The sequence below is a fragment of the Bactrocera tryoni genome, chromosome 5 (assembly GCF_016617805.1).
Source record: "Bactrocera tryoni isolate S06 chromosome 5, CSIRO_BtryS06_freeze2, whole genome shotgun sequence".
NCBI lineage: Eukaryota > Metazoa > Arthropoda > Insecta > Diptera > Tephritidae > Bactrocera > Bactrocera tryoni.
Window position 1 is genome coordinate 54,672,583 of NC_052503.1, and position 24,721 is coordinate 54,697,303.

General features: G+C 34.7%; 1 protein-coding gene across 2 annotated transcripts in view; it reads left to right on the top strand.

The window, feature by feature from the left end:
- The first annotated feature begins 657 nt into the window (after positions 1-657).
- LOC120778206 (organic solute transporter alpha-like protein) overlaps positions 658-24,721 on the top strand; it is a 38,647-nt gene continuing 14,583 nt past the window's right edge. The window contains exons 1-2 of one of the 2 annotated variants that reach the window (XM_040109961.1): positions 658-1,230; positions 1,301-1,367. The gene's annotated coding sequence lies outside the window, so the exon portion shown is untranslated. Of the gene's footprint in view, positions 1,368-24,721 lie in introns of both variants that reach the window. The other variant, XM_040109960.1, reaches the window with a different exon arrangement.

Here is a 24,721-nt window from a genome sequence, read left to right on the forward strand (position 1 = left end):
CCAATATATGTACATACATACGTAAGTTTTTTAATGTCTTCGAAATTATCGATTTTTAGTGATTTTACACATTTGACATAATTGCTCAATACCACCATTATACAACCAGATACATATGAATCTGTAAGCCGACCGGCTACAATCGGTGTTAACTAAAAGCGATGGAAATAATTAAACAAAAATGTTTACCTGCAACAAATAATGTACGAATAAACAAATCAACAGACTGTTAAAAGGTGCAAGCGCAGCGATCCGATAAACGAACACACAAAACTATGCAAAGCATGCAAACCATCGAACTGCCGAACGCGCCAACGTCTCCAACATGTTGGTAAACAAACAATTACGGAAGCGGCAACACATCCAACAAGCGATTTGGGGAGCTGGGGAGGCAGCTAAAACATGTTATGTTGGAGCAGAGAGAGAGAGAGAGCGAGTGCCGGGGAATGCAGAGCGCAACATTGAATGGCAATAAGCCAGAGCGCGGCGATCGCTAGAAATCATTCAGCTCTGAAGGCACAACCGCTGCCTGATCGATCTGCAAAGGCACCTCAAAATTGCCGAGCGAAATATTTAGATGCGAAAATATCGCACGTTACCAACTAGTCAAGAGCAAAAAATCTCATAGATGCCATGCGACGAATGTAGACCGCAATGGCAGATAGTTCAGTTCCAAGCGATCGCGCGGGCAAAGCACATGTGTGCAATCGATCGGGCGAGCGAGTGTAACGGTGGCATAACTAAGTGAAGCTTCAACGTAATCGTGTCTTCATATACAGCTTTTTGTTGCTGTTATTTTATGGGCGCGTGTGCCGTAAAAGTCGAGAGTCATTCAAATATCCATTTTGAAAAATCGAAGCCGAGCTGGAGCCAAATCCATTCCCGCAACAGGAAGTTGTATCTTTGAATGTCACGTGTACTGCCGTCGTTGTTGTTAGCTCGCCGCTAGTGAGTTTTGCTTTGTTGTTGTGTTCGAATTTTCACGTGTGCAAGTGAGGAAATTACAGTTGCAATGTGAAGCGCTGGAATGAGTGAAAGAAAACTTAATGCCAAATAAAGTTATTGTGTAAGCTAACGGGTATTTTTGTGAAAGATACAACAACAGCACCAACAATAGTTATGCAAGTTTTTTCTTGCAATCAAGGCAAGTCGTGAAAACAACAGTTTTGAAAATTTATGCGAAATTGAGAGGTGCGAAGCTTCGAAAGTTGTGAAAATCTGAGATTTGCCGTAAGTAAAACAGGAAATTATACAAATTTGTGCGATAAACTTTAGACACTAAAAATATATTAAACTCTAGAACACAAAGTTGGCATTACACAATAAGAAACAGTGACACATTTACACAAGGCTGGAATATTTTTAAGGTGAAACTTTTTATTTCATATTTTATCTTAAACTTTGCATAAAATAAGTAATTAAATTTAATCCTCAACCGATTTATAAGTCCAACTATTATCGCTTTTACATATTTTTCAGTTTTGTATATATTCAAAATTATGCAAACGCTTAGTGAATGACTAGAGGTACAATAATTGCTAATAGGATATATTTTCGGAAGAAAGTTGCCACCTTTTTAAATCGTAATTGGATAAGACTGACAAAATTTAAAATTATTATGGAAAAATGAACACCAAAATAAAGAGATTTGCGAGAGCTTACAGCTGAAAATATTTTCTGTAGAGTTTTCTGTAGAGAATTGCCACCACTATAAAATATAATTGCATGATAGTGATGCCAAAATTTGTGAGGATTACGAAAATTTAATTTCGAGACAAATAGTTTTTTCGAAAAATTAAAGCAAAATATATTTTTAGGGCTGCCACCAGAATAGGAAAAATAATTGTGTACGATTAACAATTGCTTGAATTATTAATACATCAGGTGAACAGCAGCAGGAATCAAAGTAAGGAGATCCTCAAAAACTTACATTTGAACATATTTTGAAAGAAAACTATCATCAAATTAAAAAATAAAAATATGAAAAGTGCTTTAAAAAGATGACAAGATTATTTAAAGAAAGCCGCCACCTCTTTAAAAAATGTAGTTTTTGATAAAATGTACAGTTATTAAATACGGCTTTTGGAGCAAGTTGCCATCTATTTAGAAATTAATTATGAAAAATATTGATACTATAAATATAAGAATTACAAAAATATAGGCAGCAAAGTAAAGAGATTTGAGAAAGCTTACAGTTGATGATTTTTTGGTTACAAAGTTGCCACCTTTTTAAAGTACTTTGATACTTAAATTTCTAAAATTAATAAAATATTCAAATATGGTATCAAACTAAAGAAAGTGGTGAAAGCTAAGATTATTTTTTAAAAGCGTTGCCATTTGTTCAAAATATTTTATATTCACTCAAACGGCAAATTAAATGAAATATTTGAAAACGAGCGTCTCGCCAATGAGGTCAAGGAAATTTGTATATACCAAATAGCTTTTAAAAGAGTTGCCACTCTTTTCAACAAATGTTGCAAATAAATTCATAAAATTCTTGGTATCAAATTTGTGTAATTTGAAATATTATTGATATACATAGAAATATTTTCAATAAAATCAGCTGTTCACCTATCACACCATTGTGCTCACAAACCACTAACAGCATTCCTTTTACAAAATGTTGCTCGAAACAATGAACCTGACCCTCTTTCATAAAAACTTTGTTAAACATTTAATTGTGATATACGATAGTTACCCCGTTATCTCTCTTATAATTGTGTTGAAGGTGTATGACCCACCGAAAAAAAATTTCATTCTCGCCACAATTTATCTCACTGAAAAGTAATTCCTGCAAAAACCCATAATTCATTTCCCGCAAAAGTAATTCTTTTGAACGGAAAATATATGGTAACAAAACATTTTTATTAAAGAAATATTTTTTATCAAAATTCATAAATAAAAACATGTTAAAAGATCCGTCTTTATTGCAAACATTTTTATTAATATATTTCTTTTACACATCCGTAAAACTACACTGGTCTATTATAATTATAATTATACCCTGAGCAGGGTATATTAAGTTTGCCGCGAAGTTTGTAACACCCAGAAGGAAGCGTCGGAGACCCTATAAAGTATATACATATATAAATGATCAGTATGTTGAGCTGATTCAATTTAGCCATGTTCGTCTGTCTATCTGTTCGTCTGTATATATACGAACTAGTTCATCAGTTTTTAGGATATCGTTTTGAAATTTTGCAAACGTCATTTTCTCTTCAAAAAGCTGCTCATTTATCGGAACTGCCGATATCGGGCCACTATAACATATAGCTGCTATACAAACTGAACGATCGGAATCAAGTTTTTGTATGGAAAACTTTTACATTTGACGTGATATCTTCACGACGGGTATATTCTTCTTTTTACAGCTCACTCTAGCTAACTGAAACAAAATAAAAAGACCGTAAAATATGGTTACGTAGCTGTAAAATCTAACTTTTAGTTGGAGAGTTTTTACCCTCTTTCAATAAAACGGTAAATAGTCAATTTGAGATATATGAGATATTTGTATGTTTAAGAGCATTTTTCCTTAAAACAAAAATTTTCCAATCAAATACCTACTAAGAAATGCAAATATCTAACATTTGAAGAAACAGGATTTTCACACAGTTTCTACTAATCTCATATTAAGGGGGTGTTCTGGTCAAGAAGCATGAATTTCAGGTAATTTTTAAAGTGTCGTAAAAATAAGGCAATTAATATTTTTACTATCCATTTTTTACTAGTTATTTGTTAATTTTAGAAGAGTTCAGAAAAAATTAAAAACTAAAAAACGTAAAAAAAATTCAAAAATTATGAGCTGACGAAGTGGAGGGTCTCGAAGAATTTCCACGTGACCATACCCATGATTTCAACCCTTCTAGTTATCTGAAACCAAAAAAAAAAAAAGATTATTAATCTAGAATAATGTCGCAATGGCCGGAACTACGGAAAAGTGGGAAAAAATATGTTTCACAAAATAGCGACTGCCTGAAAAAAAGTTTTTTTGGATCACTTTTTCTGACTATTTCGAATTTTTTAAAAATAATAAAAATAAAAATTTGGGAATGGGGCTAGTTCCAACCATAGACAAGTCTATAAAGAAGACTCTATAAAAATTTCAAGTAAATCGGTCCAGTAAAACCTGAGAAATCGTGGGTATCGTTCCGAAAAAGTCTGTTTTGAGAAAAACGCGTTTAAATTTTCGCGTAAAGTCTTTTGTTCGATTAGTTCCGGCCGAACCAGTTTGGATGCCGGGTCAGAAAAATGCCTATATCTCCGAAAATAATTTGAATTTTGAAAAATTCTCTAGTACACATATTCTTGTATAGTTAAACTTTGAAAAAAAAGATCGATTTTTTTTTAATTTCTAGACCAGAAGAGAAGAATAAGCAGCGTTACCAAGCTTGTCCTCTACCCTTATATGTATGCCAAGCTGAATAAATTCTTTTGGGATATTGCGGCGCTAAAAATATATTTAGAAATGTGACTATTGGTAATTTAAGGTTCGGTTTCTAGTTAGATGTCGCAGGACCAGTCGATGTTTTGAGTAATCCTTAAACAAGAACCAAGTTCTAAATGCTGACGAAATAGAATATTAGTTGCGACTATCGAGAACCCACTGTATGTGTGTGGATTTATTGTGAATTAGCAAAAAACGCGTTCTTTGTTTACCAAAATTATTTAATTTCTTCTATACAAACGCCTCAATTTAAATATTTACGTCATTATATTTCTTATCAAATTAATTTTTGCAAAGCATATGTTGCATAAAGTTATACTAGCGGTAATCTCTCTTGCTGTATTCGGTTGCGTTGTTTGAAGAGTTCAAATATTAAATATTAGCATAGTCTAAGTACCATGACCCCTGCGTTATTGTTATTGCGGAATTTTTGCTATTTTTCAATCTCAACATTTAACAATGCATTGTAATAGAGGCAAAGAGGCAAAATGGCAAATTGGGTTAAATGAGTGCTCCATGGCAATATTGCAATAAGTCAGCTGATTTTCATTTATCCGTGATTTCAAGTGCCTTGATTCCGAATTTCTTCATGAAAGTATTGAATTTAATTGCTCCTGTTGAATACATAATTTATATTTCGATAAATTATCGGTTTCTAGCAATAAAACTTCTTTTTCCAGTAATGATTAGGGGTTTTCTGGGCACCTGTTTCACATGTATGTGAGTGAAGGAGCCTGAGCCTTACCATATTACTCGGAATGTTTAAAGTTTTAATAAAAATCAAATGTGGAGATATCTAAACCAACGGTCTACAAAATGTCCAGGTTTACTAAATGGAAATCTCCCTTTCTTTTCAAAAGTAATTCGCATGGACTACTTGTTGTTGTTGTAACGGTTACCCGTTAGAATGGTAAGGTTTAGATAAGTTGTAGGGTTGCAGGGCATGCAAAGAGGTGGTTAAAACGAAGCTGCCCTAGGGTCACTGTCGATTCTCGCGCTTTGACTCTAAGTACGCCACGCAGTACTTGTCTGAAGTTTGTTGCCACAGAAATCTGGTCGGTATGGTCTGGTAGTTGAAGAAGTACCTCTGATGCTCCCAAGAGGCGGTTCCACTACAAGCAGGTAACTGCGGGGATCATTTCTGCTTGGAGAGGAGTCCTTTTGCTTCTTAACTGGGAGCGTATTGGCCTCACTGTGCAGGTGTTCGATGGGAGACGTCAAGGGACATCAAGGAGTATCCTCTTCTACACGGAATTACACTTAAAAATACGTCCGTATTTGTTAAGGAGGTTGCTATCTATTCGAAAATATACCGCTATTCCTAGCCATATTCCAAAGGATCATCAGATATCAAAAATCTGTTGCCTAAAACCAATTTTTGTGTTATAGAGAATAATGAGAGTTCATATAAAGAGTAAAGATTATTATTCGTTTAAAAAATTTATTATGAAATGCCCCATAAATGTATGCCCTAATGTCATATTTATATTTTATAATATTCTACTTTAAATTCAATAGAAGTCTGTTCTCAAACAACAAACTGAATGATTCATGACGACTTGCATGTAAATGAGTATCAAATTTAGAATTGTAATCGCAGTAAATTTTCCGTTATCTTCAGCTAATTACAGATTGTAAGTAAATTCGTTTGCAATTTTAAGTGTCAATTTATCAGCAAATGGGTCTGACTAATTGTACAAAATCAATTAAGTGTGCCAATGGGAAAATACTTCAAAATACCTCATTACACCAGACACCCTTTATAAGAACGTTAGTAACTAAATAAACAATCTAAGAGCTTTCTAAGTACGGATGTAGCAACTCTAAAATGTGACTATTTCAAGTTCCTTGTGAAACAAACTTTAAGGGTACTCAGCTCTTAAATTCTCAAGAATATTTGTACAGATCGATAGCTCTACTTGAGCAATCACATTCACATGTCGTTCGTTTCTAAAACTGGTTAGAATTGCAAGCTTGCAAAATAGAATACAAAGCAATAATACGGAAAAATATGCGAAAAAATTAACAAGCAACATTTTGCAAGTCAGCATTTCAACGACATTCATGTTATTTCAAATCAATGTTTGTACCATCCGGTATCAACGTAATCCGTAACTCCATATGTGTATAAGTATCCCTCTATTATTTTTTATTATTCGAATAGAAAAGTTGCATGAGTTATGTACATACATGGCTTAGCGATTTGAGTACGATTTTGAGTAAACTTTTATAAACGACGTTCTTTACAACCTCTTCCTTAAGGATCGTTAAGAAAAATTTAAGCACGCAAAAAATAAGTTTGAATTATTAGTGGCCCCAGGTTGAAACCCCTTCAAACATCCTACGTTTAATATCCATTTGCTATATATATGTATGTATGTTTTCTTAAGAACAATTTATTTAATAAAGGAGTGGCAACTCTTACAAAATTATCCAACTTTCTCAGAAATTTACTGCTTGTTTTCTTAAAGTTCTTATAAACCACCAATAGGTTTTGAAATCTATACGTAGCCAACACATACATATCATATACATCCGTACGTACATATTTTAAAACATCGCCTTTCAAATATTTTTTAATTTGAATATTCATAATAAATTCAGTCTGACAATCCTTTGGAGAAGGAAGCTGGAGAACTCTTGAATTCTTCTTCGAATTGTGAATACTTTAGGCTTAGTTACCAACTTATAGTTCCTATAGGCAGAAATTAAGAAAGATTCCTTAATAATGTCATACTTTATCGGTGGATGGAAAAGTCTAAAAGTTAGACCAAACTTTCAAATTGTTTGGCTTTGAAAGTGAGTGTTGATCTATAGCTTATATCGTATAGTTTCGAACTTAAGACAAGTGTAAAAAATATTCTTAACTACTTTCATAATTAAAAGAATTATTCGACATTTAAATTATTATTTTAAAAGAACACTTTGATTCCAGGTATACATTTACTAATGACAGAATTATTCAATACTTATGTATATATATGTACATATCTAAATGTATTTCATACCTTTGTATATAAGTATGTAGTATATAATTGATGTAGTTTTATGTGAGACACGTTCAGAATTTTAATGGCCTATTAAATGAGATGCCTTTCTTATACTAATGCCAATGACGTAGAAGTTTGCTAGAAAAAGTTAAAGATTTAAATGGCTTTAGAATGGTTGGGATTCGGAGTTATTAAAAAATCTATTGAAATATGTATATATTCACATTCTTTTATTTTTTAATATAGCATTATCAGCACTTTTTCTCCTGATTCTTCCCAACACTGAAGATGTTTTTATATACTTATACCATACTTCACAGCTTGATCTTCAGTTTTTAAATGATAAGATGAATTCAGTTCAAGCTTTTAATTAAGATCAACTTTCCACAACAACTCTCTTGAGAACTCGATGGTGAACAAGATGATTAGATACTTTATACCTAATTTTTACATTATCTAGATGAACACATCACTCCATTGTCAGCCTGTGAAATCACACCATTCCACTTTTTCTAAGTGTTAAGAACAAATACGTACTTAAGGGTAAAAATCAAAAGAATAGTTTATAAGTTTTTAAAACTTTAAATATTTGTTATTTATAATCCAATTAAGAAATAAGGCTTAGCCCTTTGAACTAAATACACACTTTACTACATTCCAGAGTTAGTTTAAGACTAAAAAAAGAAGGAGCACTCCGAACTTAAAAACTCAAGGTTGGGCATAAATTGTTAAGCAGATTTAAACATTTCAGTTCTTGAAGTATTAAAATCGATCAAATATGGCATATTTTCCTTCGGACTCGAAAGTTTAGAAAGTGTATTGAATCGGAAAAAACTACGGAATTAATTGAAATAAAGCGGGAAGTCTCTGAAATTATCCATGGAAAAATGATATTCGTAACAAACATACTCAATTTTTTGAATTTAAATACTTTAGAAATTATATATGTACTACAAATGAATTACTTCTGCAATAAAACCTCAAACTAACCCTCAAAAGTATCAATTTACATCTAGATCTAAATTGGAAATAGTACAGAAAATACAATAATTCCAAAATTTTTAAAGTTGAAAGTTGAGTTGAAGCGAAGCTTTTATTGCATTGGAAGACCAATGCAAGTAAAAATAGTTTCAGAAGATTTTTGAATCTGAAACTTCGAGCCAGTTATTTATTTGGGCAAAGACAGTTTCCTAACTATTTGCGGTTCATACTAGATGTAAGGCAGTTTATAACAGTATATTTCATTGCAGCGATTTAACATCTTTCTCTAACTCACTATATGATTATTAGTACTAACTGCTTTACAATATAAACTCGTAAAGTCAAAAAATTATCACGACAGGTAAAATATGTGGTAAACTTAAGTGCGATTAGCAAATTTGCATTTTAGTGTGAGTTAGACTACAATTCCAGAAATATCACACGTAGTTCCATAACACCAGAAAATTGTGAAATTTATTATCTTACTATAAGCAAAAGCAAAATAACAATAAATAATTATGAAGCAACTTTTTTTTTATATTTATAGATATATGTATGTGACCTGGTCTACGAAAAGGGGGCTTAGGTGTCAAAAAAAAGGAGAACAATTAATGAGATAACGAGAAACTGACGATTATTTTTAACAGCTTTTCCCAGAAAACTAGTTTTCGCACGTTAGCTCCCTTTTCGTAGACCAGGTCACATATGTATATATATATATATATATTAGAACTCGTGGTTTTTAGTCTAAGGTATTTTTTGTGTGCATTTACACTACACAATAAGCTCATCGGAAATACTCAAATATATGTATGTACATATCGTCACCTGAAATGCAAAATAACGTAACAACATTTTCGGAAATTTACAGAGGCATGAATGAAACACGAAATAAAATGAAACATGAGTGAAACAAAATTTTAGTATTGGTTAAAACTAGTTCATATTTGATCGTAGAACCAGAAAATGTTGAAGATATGTAATATTATGTATGTAATTTGAAGTAGTGAAGCGTAATCAATAAGACATTCAGTTTCGAATTTTTTGATGATACGTTATTTTGCATTTCAGGTGACGATATACATATACTTTCTTTCATATTTTATTCATTAAGTTTAATTACAAACTATATCGTTTTTAAAAAGAACATGTCTTGCCTTCACAATCTTGACTTTTGGTCTCTAGATGATCATATTGCATTTCGACGAATTCACTTTACTACCATCCACTAAGTAGGTCAAAAAACGAATAGCAAAGAGAATAGAAGTAAAAGTGCATCAACATATTGCATATTCTAGGAAGAAACATGGTTTCAGTTGAAGGTAAATACTTTCTGCTGAAATTCAGTAGAAATTAGACGAAAGAAAGCTCTTCTGTCACAAACGAAATAAGAAAACAAGAAAAAACGTTAACTTCGGCTGCACCGAAGCTAATATACCCTTCACAGGTGCATTTCATTTAGTAACTATGTATTCAGTTTGTATGGAAGCTATATGCTATAGTTAACCGAACTAAACCATTTTTTCGGAGATTACATTGTTGCTTTAGAAAATAATATATACCAAATTTCGTGAATATATCTTGACAAATGTGCAAGTGTTCCTACAAGTACTTGAATCCGATCGTTCAGTTTGTATGGCAGCTATATGTTATAGTGGTCCGATATCGGCAGAGCCGACAAATGAGCAGCTTCTTGAAGAGAAAATGACGTTTGCAAAATTTCAAAAAGATATCTTAAAAACTGAGTTCATATATATACACAGACAGACGGACAGACGGACAAACGGACATGGCTAAATCGACTCAGCTCAAAACACTGATCATTTATATATATACTTTATAGGGTCTCCGAAGCTTCCTTCTGGGTGTTACAAACTTCGTGACGAACTTAATATACCCTGTTCAGGGTATAATTATGGGTGTAACAAGTTGAATTGAAGTAGACTATCTGTCTTTCGGACACGACAAAATTAACTCAATTACATACTGGAATAATGGTTTATGATCATGCGACCTTTTGTAATTTTGTTCTTCCGCAAAAATGATTTTTTTGAGTCAAACCAGCTTACCCCGAATCCAATCATTCTTGTTATAAAACCAGTTTAGGTTTGTCCTTAGTTTCATGAATATCTTATTTAACCATGAGATCAATCGGCTCAATTGGAGCATTCGTCTGAGCAAGCATTATCTTAAACACTACTTTCTTCCTACAAATCAGATCTCTAACAACATATTGCTTCAAGCTGATCTCTTAAAATTACGATGAAATATTGTTTGTTGTTGGGTTTGTCCACCACAATAAATGGTGAACAAACACCTCCTTTGTGATCTCTGCTCGACGATTTTTCGATGGGAAATTCTGAAATACTTTGGTGGTGGTAAAACGGTATGGAAGTATGTTACTCTTGGTGAGCGTGTCTGTTTCGGTGATATCGTAAACAGATCTGAATAAAAGGCTTAAAATTTTAAGCTTTCTGTGACTTATGTACATGTAAACTCATTTGCATTCTCGACGAATTGACCTAACCTAAATGACCAGAAGATATTGAATAAAATAACTTTGCTTGCAAATTGATCAAGGTTATTACGGAAATTCAATTTCTCCGGTGGCAACTGCTTTTTTTCGTTGAAAAAACATCTCCAAACAAAATTGTCGCTTTTGGGGTGAGTCCCACTCTTATGTGGTTCAGGAAATGCTACTGCCATCCCCAAAAATTTAACGTTTGATGCAGATTGTAGTATGGCGACTTCCTTGGGCCTTATGAAGGAACAATTACGAACGGTACAACACTATGACCATATGTATTTTTCTCTTTTAATGAAGTCGACGTGGACGATCTCGATTTCCAACAAGACGGTGCGCCGCCCATATCTCACGTCTAAGCATGGACATATTGCATGCAAAGTTTGGCGAAACGATGATTTTGAGAATTTGTCCAGTTTAATGGCCGCCAATGTCATGTGATATAACGTCTCTAGATTATTTTCTTTTCTAAAAGCTTTACGCCAATCAATCAGCAACACTCGAGGAGCTCGAAGATAATATTCAGAGCACTATGGCCGAAATAATGATCCGAGTCATCGATAATTGCCGTAAACGGATGGAGATATGCAAACGAAGCTATGGTGACTATTTGCCGAAATTTTTTTTTAACTTCTAAATGGTAGAAAATAAGAGAACTAATTAACCAAATTTGAGTGTTTTATTTAATTTTAACATCACGTCGATATGTAATAAATATATATACATACATACGACATAGTCATTACTTTCATCAATATCTTATTCATTTAATCATCAGATCAGCGAATATATAAATTCCTAGTATCTTATAATAGAAGTTTCGTGTAACTTTTATAATAAATACTACGTTCCCATTCTAGTTACATCTTTTAACGCTCATGCTACTCGCTTCAACCGCTGGTATAGTCTACGTGCAGAATCTCATTAATGCAAATCATCACTCATGAAATTTAAAAACACATAATTTACATATATGTATATATAAAAAACGTACGAGTAGGTATACGTCATGCATTTAATTCATTAACGTGCAAAGCGTAGTCTGGACATCGTAAAAGCAGCCGGAACTAACGGAACAGCACAAGCAAAATAATAATACGTAATATTCACTATACGGGTTTTTAAGTATTTTCATTTTTACATAATTTTTAAATATTTTATAAAGTGTCTGATGATTGTTGCGCCTCCCAGTTTTCAAAAATACACCTCTAGAAAGTTATGAGTGTAAATGTCGTACCCTGAACTATGCGTATAGCAAAGAGTGCTCCAAAAGAAATGACATTTCTTCCAAAATATCGTATATGTGTGTTCCTATTAACATTGGGATACTACTAAAGTACTGTATACTATATAGTGCCACAAGTTACTTTCCCAGGAACGTAACGTTCTGTAATAGGAGATCGTTTGTAGTACAATGACTATAAAAGTTTGACCGTTCGTTACTTTTTATACCCTGTACAGGATATATTAACTTTGTCACGAAGTTTGTAACACCCAGAAAGAAGCGTCGGAGACCCTATAAAGTATATATATAAATGATCAGTATGTCGAGCTGAGTCGATTTAGCCATGGCCGTCTGTCTGTGTGTCCGTCTGTCCGTCTGTCTGTATATATACGAACTAGTCTCTCAGTTTTCAAGATATCTTTTTGAAATTTTGCAAACGTCATTTCCTCTTCAAGGAGCTGCTCATTTGTCGGAGCGGCCGATATCGGGCCACTATAACATATAGCTGCCATACAAACTGAACGATCGGAATCAAATGCTTGTATGGAAAATTTTCACGTTTGACAAGATATATTCACGAAATTTGGTATATGTTATTTTCTAAGGCAACAATGTAATCTCCGATCGGTTAACTATAGCATATAGCTGCCATACAAACTGAACACATAGTTACTAAAAGAAATGAACCTGTGAAGGGTAAATTAGCTTCGGTGCACCCGAAGTTAACGTTTTTTCTTGTTTAATCATACAGTTGTGACGATCCTGAAATCACGAGTACTGATTGTGATACACCCAGTTAATATCGAGACATAAGTTGGTTCAACATTGCATTATAGGTATAAGAGTATTTAGTAGAGTACTCCTTATCCCACAAATGAGCCAATGATAAAACAGTTTTTGCAGGGCAAGACAATACAATGCTCGGATATCAAAGAGCTGTTGGTGGTTAACCTTGAAAATCTTATATTTATTTAATATTTAAAATCAAAATAATACTTTGTATGCCTTTCATATGATAATTGACAGTGAACATAATTTGTCATTTGATATGTATATATTTGTGCAAAAAAAGTATGTTATTGATTTTTATGTATGCATGTATATTCCCATAGTTTCAAGAAATACAAAAAAATAATTTCAATTCTGCTGATTCAATTTTAATATTATTAAATTAATTTCAGTTTTTTTATGTTTCAAACCACATGACTCTTAAATACGCAAAGAGCAGATTATAATTTTATTGCATACATATGAACATATACCATGTGCGTATGGATGTGTTTTAGCAACATAGCCCCCGGCGCTATCACGTTTTGCCATTTGCCACTCGCAGAGCAGAGTGCAAAGACATGAACTCAAATGCAAACAATCTCAAATAAGCAAATTTGCCAAGGCTTTTAATGATTGAAATTTGATAGATCTTTTATTAATTTGACTTTGATTTTTTTACAATTATGTATGGGCGCTTATCAATATATTTTTGTTTGCTCCTGAGCTTTGAGCTGGTGGAACACCAAGGTTTTAGCTCCAATTTCTGGTAAGCTTCTTTGGTAAAAGAGTGTTAACATACTATCACATTATTTTATAGAGTCATCCATTTATTGTCATTTATGCTACATTAACAAGCAAATATTTATTTTGACCAATCAAAAAATTGATATACATAAGTCAGATATATCTTCCTCGCATTTATAAATAAAATTAGTCCATTATTGGTAAAAAAATAGCGAGGTTTAAATTTGGCATTTATCCCACTTAAGTGAAAAATTACTTCAAGGGCTTCAACGTCGAGGCTACGCCATTCACTTAATGGCCATTGATCTTCACAAAATTATACATGTGTTTATTTTCATACAGTCGGGGCAGTAGTGTAACACACAGTAGCAAGCACTGTCTGCAAGGCACCAACACAAACTAGACTACTTCAGCAGAGTTCACTAATATTAAGTAAAAGGTGACCGATTTAAAACAAAGTTTTGCAAAATCAAAAAAAGTTACATTTGGAAATAATTACTAGGAGTAGTTGGCGCATGTTCAAACAACAGCAGCTAATTTCACTTAAAATTCTTCAGTTCCAGGTGGGTGCTTAGCTTTCCAACTTAGCACCCAAGTGTGTACTATACATGTTTAACAGCTGATGTTTTTTATAAAATTTAGAAATCCAAAAACATGATTAATTTGTTTGAACAGAGGAAAAATGTTAGCTGAACAGTCAAATAGTTCGGGTTAGTAAAATGTAATTTGAAACTTAATTTTTCCAATCGAGCCGAAATGAATCGAATTTAAAGCTGTATTTTCACAATAGTATTATCTAGGAAATCCTATTCTTAATTCGTTAAAATTTATGGAGTATTTAAGATAGTATTTAGGATATTAATATCATCGGCCTCAACACCCGCGCCGTTAGTTCTGCTTTCTCCAGGCTGGACAAGGAAGCACAGAAAATGGGTTTGGCAGTGAACGAGGGCAAGACGAAATATCTCCTGTCATCAAACAAACAGTCGTCGCACTCGCGACTTGGCACTCACGTCACTGTTGACAGTCATAACTTTGAAGTCGTAGATAATTTCGTCTATCTTGGAACCAGCGTAAACACCACCAACAATGTCAGCCTAGAAATCCAACGCAGGATAACTCTTGCCAACAGGTGCTACTTCGGACTGAGTAGGCAATTGAGAAGCAAAGTCGTCTCTCGACAAACAAAAACCAAACTCTATAAGTCACTCATAATTCCCGTCCTGCTGTATGGTGCAGAGTCTTGGACGATGTCAACAACGGATGAGTCGACGTTGCGAGTTTTCGAGAGAAAAGTTCTGCGAAAGATTTATGGTCCTTTGCGCGTTAGCCACGGCGAATACCGCATTCGATGGAACGATGAGCTGTACGAGATATACGACGACATCGACATAGTTCAGCGAATTAAAAGACAGTGGCTACGCTGGCTAGGTCATGTTGTCCGGATGGACGAAAACACTCCAGCTCTGAAAGTATTCGACGCAGTACCCGCCGGTGGAAGCAGAGGAAGAGGAAGACCTCCACTCCGTTGGAAGGACCAAGTGGAGAAGGACCTAGCTTCGCTTGGAATATCCAATTGGCGCCATGTAGCGAAAAGAAGAAACGACTGGCGCGCTGTTGTTAACTCGGCTATAATCGCTTAAGCGGTTTCTACACCAATTAAGAAGAATAAGATTTAAGCGAAATAATGCCATAAGCATTTTATACTTAGACTAAAAAAATAAGGTTATACTGACCGGCGGTCACGTCATACATATGCACATGGGCCTACTCGTTTAGTGTTCTATCCCAGATGGAGGTTCAGTTCAATTTGAGCTGAAGTATTCGTTACACAGGACATCAACGCTTTTTGCGAACATTAAAGGCGGCATGATATCTAATTTTGATACTTTTTCGAGTCCCTCGAACAGCGAAACTCCCAGATATCTAACACTAGAAAAAAATGAATCGAATTATAATTTATATAAAATTCAAAACGTTCTGGTTGCCCCCTTTGAGTGTCCTATGCAGTGTGTATTTCTGTTTATTAAAAATGACAAATAATTTTTTCACGCAGGTGACAACTCCATAATGGATTCTTATACCTTTAACGGGTATATCAAGATCACCACACTGTTTCTAATGATCAAAAGCCAACCTCAGAGACCAGCCTCGCCAGCGCGATTTCCAAGCATTGAAGGCGTCACGGAAGTCATTCTCCGGAATAGCCTTGAGAGCCGAAGCGTATGCTGCTTGGATCCCCTATGTCGTCTCCAAAGGAAAGAAAGGTTGCCTCTTTGTCTCGGGATCGTGCTCAAAGGTCCATGACTCGTCACCTATGATTACGTTATTCAAAAATTGAGAGTCACTTTCACACATGCTCAAATTTTCTTGCGACACTTCCACTCGCCGTAATTTGTGGTCGTCAGTGAGCACTTTTGGGATCATCTTCGCCCACACCTTGCGCATGTTCAATCGCTCCGTCACAATGTCATTAACCGAAGATTTTGATAAATTTAACTTGTGGGCAATAAAACGAATACTTAGTCGACGGTCTGAGTTCAAAACTTTGCGCACATGAATCACATTGTCGGCGTTTGTCGAAGTCGCAGGTCTCCCAGCACGGTCTTCATCAGCGACCTCTTCCCGGCCCTCCAAAAAGTCCTAATGCCACTTCTTGCTTAAATAACATCTGGCCCTCTTGATCATATCAAACGTCTCTGTCGAAGATTTGCCGAGTTTGCTGTATTTCCGGCTTGGACCACTCACAGAATCACGTCGCGCGAATATGTTTGTCCTGACTCTCCAGGTGCTCGGAGACAACTGACCAGCCGCTAGTTCATTAACTAAGAACGCCCTCTACCGAATCCAGTCGGTGCGCGCACGCTCCGAAGTCGCGGCGGAAGAAAAACATGCCCATTACTTTCCGGAACAACCTTATATTATATATATATAGCTGCCATACAAACTGGCTAATCAAAATCGAAGTGCTTGTAGGGAATCGTTTTTATTTGTGAAGGGTATTTTGCATCGAAGTTAACTATTTTCTAGTTTATTGTGGTCTCAAGTACTTTTTTGTAATCAGGTGGTAATTCGGAAGAATATTTCTTTACTGGAAAATTTTGTTAAATATTTTAAACACGTTTTTTTAACATTATCTCTTATGGTCGAGCTGGAACGGAAATTCTCTTAAGATAGCCCACAAAAACTATAAATATGAGACCAGTCGGTGCAAAACAATACTATGTACATACATGTGTCTGAATACTTCGCTGTACTCTCGCTCTACATATTTATGTACATATGTATATGTAATTATTTTTATGTTTGAAAGAAGGCGAAGCGCAATTGAATTCCAAACATATTTCATTTTGTTATTTATAAGATTGAAGATTGAAGACAATCAAGTTGCGTTACGATCACGAACCCAAAAAACAAAAATTTATAAAGAAAGGTTTTTACCCAAAATATCACATAACTGAAAAGTATAAAACCAAGACAATACAAAATTTTGAGAAGCATAAGCACAAAAATATTTTAAGAGCAAAACGCATATTTTTAAAATCCTAGACAGCTCGTCATTACTTTTTTGTTTCCCAAAATATTTTGTCAGCTTTTAGTACTACGTGTCACGACATTAGCCAGATTTATTAGATCTTATTTTTATTGGTTGTTCTTTTTTTAGTACATATAAGTAAGGTGTCAGTTCTGCGTGTGCTAAAGTATTTCGTCGACAAAAATGCGCGTTGCCGGCGACTTTTTCGAATGAGTTTTGTTTTTTTGAAAATTAAATAATAATTATAAGTAGACTAGCAGCGCTTTTCAAATGGATACCGGCACACAGAGCGTTTTTCGCTTACGGTACAAGGGGCACGTCTTTGGCTCTTTATAGCCAACATACATATGTGTTTATGTATGTACATAAGTATATTGATGCATGAGTTGCGAAAATTTCTTATTTAATATGCTCCTACCACATATTGGCTTTATTATTTATTTTGTAAACAAGACTGCTTCGATTTATTTTTATTTTCTAATAAGTCTGCGTGAAATTTACAAATTTATTTCAAAGGCAGAGGCCTAAAATAAATTCCTGAAAAACTGCTAAATAGCACCGTTGGTTGGTAGTCTCAACTGTTTCGCTTTTGAAATACAAAATTTCCTCATTAATGCGAATAAAATCGACACAAATCTCATGAAAGCGCTAACGATTGCGCGCCAACACATCGTCGAGGCGCTTGCTCACGTATGGTTCGGGGATATAATCTATACAGTTTTTGCTTTTCGCTTATCACATGTTTCTCAAAGCGCTCGGGATTTGTGAGAAAATCTAAAAAAAATTAATGCTTTGAAAAAACTTACTAAACCCTTGGCCACAATTAACGATTTAAGCAACAACAATCTGAGTATGCACATTAGAGCGGGTTGATTTACAGGCAGCCAAAAAACGGAAACAATTGCGTGTGCGGGAAAGATTCTACGGACGATTCTTAACTGCTTTGCCGAAGAAAATATGAGTCTAAGTCCCGTTTCCAGTCAGCGACATTTAAGGCAAAGTTTTTAGGAATCATAAAAATTGGTTCGTTGGTTTTTGAGATATCCGAATTAAATTAATTATGTAGATTCATTTTGATATTCCATTGAGCATTTGCCGGAATCGATCAGATTCTATATAAGTATATCTCCCATACAACCGATTATTAAGATGTTTAAACTTCATTTTACAAATTGCTGACTCAAAACTGGTTTTAGGCCCATAGTATCTTAGGTAAAGCTTTTCGGAATGTTCCGTAAAACATTTCCCACATACGTGACTTTATGGTGAAAAAATTTACCCGCTCTAATCTATATAGTATAAATGTATGTCAGCCTGTACGCACGTCGCAAACGACACATTGACCGTGACAGAGAAATTTACAAAGACGCCGCAGTGTGGCTAGAGTCTAGACCCCAATATTTAAACGCGAGAAATTTGTGTCCATATGTATGTATAGTATATTTTGTTTATAATATATACATACATATTTAATGAATACAGTTGTTCGCGTACCCTTGCAGTTGCAGTACAAATTCAACAACAACCAAGTTCGAGCGATATTTGTTTATCGATGCTCTAACCGCAAATTATCGATATTTGTGAGCTTTGATAATTTTTGTATTGAAGACGTTCTCGAGAGATCGTAAAAGAGAAAGTAACAGTAAATTAACAGGAAGATTTTGGAACGAATAAATATTAACAGGTGAACAGCTGACTGGCCAGTTTGATACTTTTTTTGGAAGTTTACCTGATTCACAATGGGTTTGCAATATTATTTTGATGTATTGTGGACGTTTTGAATTCTCATATATGAACAAATTATTGTCATCGAGAGAAAGGTTCTGCGAAAGATTTATGGTCCTTTGCGCGTTGGCCACGGCGAATATCGCGTTCGATGGAACGAAGAGCTGTACGAGATATATGACGACATTGACATAGTTCAGCGAATTGAAAGACAGCGGCTGCGGTGGCTAGGTCAGTACCCGCCGGGGGAAGCAGAAGAAGAGGAAGACCTCCACTCCGTTGGAAGGACCAAGTGGAGAAGGACCTGGCTTCGCTTGGAATATCCAATTGGGGCCACGTAGGGAAAGGAAGAAACGACTGGCGCGCTGTTGTTAACTCGGCTATAATCGCGTAAGCGGTGTCTGCGCCAATTAAGAAGAAGAAGAAGAACAAATTATTGAAAATTTTTTCTCTCTTTCAAAATTAGTCACAAAAAATCGCTAACCTGCTAGTTTGACATATTTTTGACAGTTAACAATTTGGCAATGTACAGATATTCAAAGCACACTCGGTTTAAACTCTTGTAAGAATCAGATAAAAATACTAAATTTGTGGCCAAAAAATTGGTTATCGTATATTTCACTCTCTTACCGAAGCTTATCAATAGCCTCTGAGGACCGTCTGACAACATTTAATTATTGCATAATAATTATAACAATTTTCTGCAAACATGAATATTTTCCAAACCACTACCAGTTAAAAGCTTTCGATGCATAAAAGCTCTGTTTTACGCTCTTCGTATATGCCCAGAAATTGTGTGTTTACACTTTTTTTACAAATTACGATTCTAATGAAATACAGAAGAGTGGTATGTGATAACGGTTACGTTTCAATTAGCAAAGCGGTAATTATAAAACAAGGTGAATCACGAAGACAAACGTGCCATTTTGAAGGTATGATGTTGAAAAACTGAAGATAACCAACGAGAACGTGTTCAGAAGAGAGCGCGATGCGGTTTTCAGCAAATTTATGAAGACTAACTGCTAATATTTGAGAGCTTCGTGACACTTTGTCACGATTACTGTTAACTGCTAATTGAATTAAGTTGAAATTCTGATAATTTTCATGCCAATAATCTTAACTAAACTAACTCCCCTAATTCTATAAGAAAACACTCCAGCTCTCAAAGTGTTCGACGCAATACCCGCCGGGGGAAGCAGAGGAAGACCTCCACTCCGTTGGAAGGATCAGGTGAGAGGGACCTGGCTACGCTTGGAATATCCAATTGGCGCCACGTAGCGAAAAGAAGAAACGACGGGCGCGCTGTTGTAAACTCGGCTATAATCGCGTAAGCGGTGTCTACGCCAATAAAGAAGAAGAAGAAGAATTCTATAAGAATAAGCTGTAACAAAATTCGATTATTAATACTAGATCTTCTAAAAATTTCAGTTAGAAATCTCCCAGTCTCTACCGGCGGTAATCGATAGGTTCGGTTCGGCTGTAATCCATACTGAACCAATTTTATTAAGCAACCATACAAAGTATTTTTGAAATTTGACGTTTCCATCGAATCATTGCATGAAACATACATAAAATATCGATATACATATGTACATATATCGATTATATGATGACATAGCTTTGGAGTACACCAGGTAAATAACTTAGTGCTCACCGACTGTAATGTGCTTATGTCTCTGTTAATGCGACGATACATCCAATATTTTAACCTCGAATTCTTTGGGTACTTTGTATCGGTTTATGCTATTTTTGACGATGTCTCGATCTATTGAAGGTGTTTTTAAGAAATTTTATTACACAATATTCATAAAAGTTTTAAATTGGAATATAAGATAGCGCCCCCTAATGGTAAAACTTGTACACACGCTTTGTAAAAGAAAAAATACTATATTGCTCCAGATTTATTCGAATCGGTACTTCATCATAGATGTTTATTTTTCAGACATAAAACATTCGTTTTGTTGACCCACCTTAATATCTACATATGTATGTACATTTATATACATATGTATGTACATATTTGTAGTACATATGTAAGTACATGTATTTTACAAATAGTACAATTACAAGCTACAATTTTATTGATTATGTGAATTCCCTTAAAATAATTTTAACAGTAAGGCCTATTTACCGATTACAATTGGTTGTACTATAGATTCATATTAATATACTTACTTATGGACAAATTTGCTTGCAATACAAATTTCGCTTCGCGAAGCAACGATTTCGCAAATAAAATTATTACAACAACAACAAAAATGCGCACCAAAAAAGCTCAGAACCTCCTCACACAGCACTTGTGTATAAATTTGTAGAAACAATACATGTATGTATGTACATATGTATCTAAAAAAACATTCTTTCATATATCGATCAATATGTAGATATGAATAATTCTTTAAAACACGGTTCTAACACGTGTTGGACCCATATAAGTAGATACATATGTATGTATGTATTGTATATTTCATATACAAATACAACAAATACATACTGACTTACATACATAAGTATATTCATAGCTAGATAAACCAAAATAAAATTGGCAAGCGTCAAAGTTCGAATTCGATTCATTCATGTAAAACAACAGACTTTCATTCTTATACATACATATGTATATCTATGTACATATGTATTTGCCCATAAGTTCAAGTGTTGCCTGTCACTCAACAACAGAATTCTAATTCAAATACCAATAAATGGCAAGCTTAGACTCCAAAGAGAATTCTAAACAACACGAATAATTTGCGCTTTCTAGGAAACATCAAAGCGGAATTCCACGAGCGCACATTAATTGAGCGGAGTAATTACATACATATGCATTTGTATGGCAGTTAAAGAAACGCACTTCAATTAAAATATGCACATACATTAGTATAACATACAGCGTCATTCAAACTGTCAATACAGCACTGTGCGATCGAAATGCGCCAAAGATAAGCTCCCAGCGCTCGCAAACCGCTCACCGTCGCTCAGAGTGCTCGCTATTTGTTGTGGTTCGTTGCTTTTGGGCGGCTCTCTTCAGTTTGCTCGCTTTGCCGCTTTTTTCCCGCGATTATACATACACAGTTATTTACCAACATCAGCTGTGTTGTGCCGCTGCTTTTTCGTGGACGCCCCTCCAACGCGCCTTTCACTCTCTTTCTCTTGCTGCATGCAATTTGTTTACCTCGCAGGTATTTCTTGTTAAAACAAATTTGAATAACCTGCGAACCGCGATCATTCGGTTTTGCTCGCTTCCAAGCGACTGCAATTTTTTCTGTTTTGATTTCCACTTTCGTTGAGTTAATTACACTCGCAACCGCAAAACCGTCGGCATTCTTGCATGATCTGCAAATTTTTGGTTATTACTGATTTGTACATATCTATGTATGTATGTTTTTATAGTTTTGCGGGTATTTCTATAATTACCGTTGTCCAACGTCATTCATAACAGCTCACGTAATCGCTTGCTTTGTTTCGCCCGACTGAATTTACGGTTTCTGTATTGCGAAAAATCGCAATCAAAATAATTACACGACGATTACTCCCTGTACATTTAGCTGTTAATAGGAATACTTCTGGTTTAAACGATGTACACACATAGGACTTTGTATACAGTATAATGCTATAAACTCATTACAGTTTTATTTAGACTTACATTTGTATTCTCTGAGCAGTTTATATGTATGGATGTATTAAGCTTGCGACGAAATGTGCAACAAGTTTCATTCGTCCGATCCGCCGATATCGGAGCAGCCTTGCAAATTGAACGTTGAAATTCTTTTTCATATCTTCCCAAGACAAAACTATAACCTCCGAACATATTGCTCAAATCGGATCACTATAACATGTTTTTACTTCTAAAGTAACCATAATGCGACTTGAAGATCGTTTATAAAAAACAAAGCGGTTGAAAGAAATAGCATAATGTCAATTGGAAATTCCAAGTAAAACCAGGTCCTTCTCCACATGGTCTTTACAAAGTAGTGGAGGTCATCAACGTCCTTTGCTTCTCCCAGTACTGCGTCGATTACTCTCAGAGCTGCAGTGTTTTCATCCATTCGGACGACATGACCTAGCCAGCGTAGCTGATACTTTGGTTTAGTAAACAATTGTTGTGATTTACGTGAGTACCTGCCGACGACGGTCTTATCTCACGGTGCTTTCCTTGAAGCACATATGTAGATCAATACAATGTGCTGATCAGCGCTCCAAAGTATAAATGCATTTTGCACGTATTTTTGAATTGAAAGAAAGACATAGTGCATATGGATTTTAGTCGCCTCTTACGACAGGCATCCCTTACCACGGGTAAATTCTAACTTTGGTTTGCTAAAAATATGACGTTACACGATAGAACAACGTATCTTCATTGTTGAACACCTGTAGATTTACAAAATATTTCAAAAATAATGACTCTGCGGCCGCGTTCGAAATGCATCCACAACGTATCACTGTTTGGTCTGGATTTTGAGCTGGAGGACTAATTGGAACATACCTTTTTGAAAATGGAGTGATTTGACACTACATGATTTCTTCTTAAGGGAAACTGTGTTTTCTATTTTGGGACACCCCTTACATAGAATTTCTATAATAAAGACAACTGTGAAGGGTTATAGTTTCCGAAGTTAAAGCATGTATTTTCGTATTCTTAATTATTTTGAATACATTTCTTCTATCGTAATTTACAAAATTAAATGCTTTCTGAAACACCTTATCTCTATTTTACTGGAAAATCCGAGTTTTCTCGTAAAATAATCGATGCTTCAGATATCAGAATCGATTCTTAATCGACTTTGACTACTGAAAGATCGATCGAAAAATCGAGTTATTTTACGAAAAACTCGATTTTCGAGTAGAAACGGAATCGAGTTTACCATCCCTACTGGTAGCCATCGCGTGCATATAAATACCTCCGCACAATAACCACCACAAAAAAATGTTTTTTCCATGTAATTTATATGGAAAACAGAAAATTTGAAATAGGCACCTCATAATATTAATATTAAGAGCTCATCTTTTAAGTGACTTACTTTTTCACATTTTCGAAAGTTTTTAGTCTGTTTTTTCAGTTGAAAAAAAAGGTTGACTCAGAATGGCATACACCCTAATATATAGCTTCTTAATAACTAACTTTGATAAGATAAGACATCTTGATGCAGTGTTGCATCAAAGTTGCCCGTTTGTTTGAGCATCTGGCATAGTTAGTTCGATTCGCTAGAGAGCAACGCTTGGCGAATCTAGGACAGCTTATACATATGTCAGCTAGAGATCCATTGATAGAATGGAAGAATAGAAGAAGATAAAGTGTTAGAAATTTACTTAGAACTAAAGAAAAATTGCTCGCATGCTATAAGCGGACTTCCTATTCCTCTCTGTTTCTTTTCCTGATGTATATAAGTACATATGTATGGGCGCTCGATGCTTTCAAAAATCTAACTTAATATGTAGCATTTCTAAACCTAGCGTGTTCTTGTGTAACTTGTGTGTTTTTGTTTTTGTTCAATAAATATTATTGCATGTCATTCGTAAACGATGCCTAGCATATTGCAAGTAAATACAAATATTTACACAAAAATTCAAATTGTAATTGATAAACAGCAATTACTGAAGTCACATGCATCAGCAGCACATGCCCAATAAAAGTGAAACTTGAATAAAATTGCAACCAGAATTCATAACCCAGCGAAGAATTGTGAAAGGTAAAGAATTGTTTTGTTCTATTAGTCGAGATGAAGAAAGAAAATTCGAAAAAAGCGAAAAAGAAATAGATTTTGATTCTCCAGTTTTTATGAAAAAG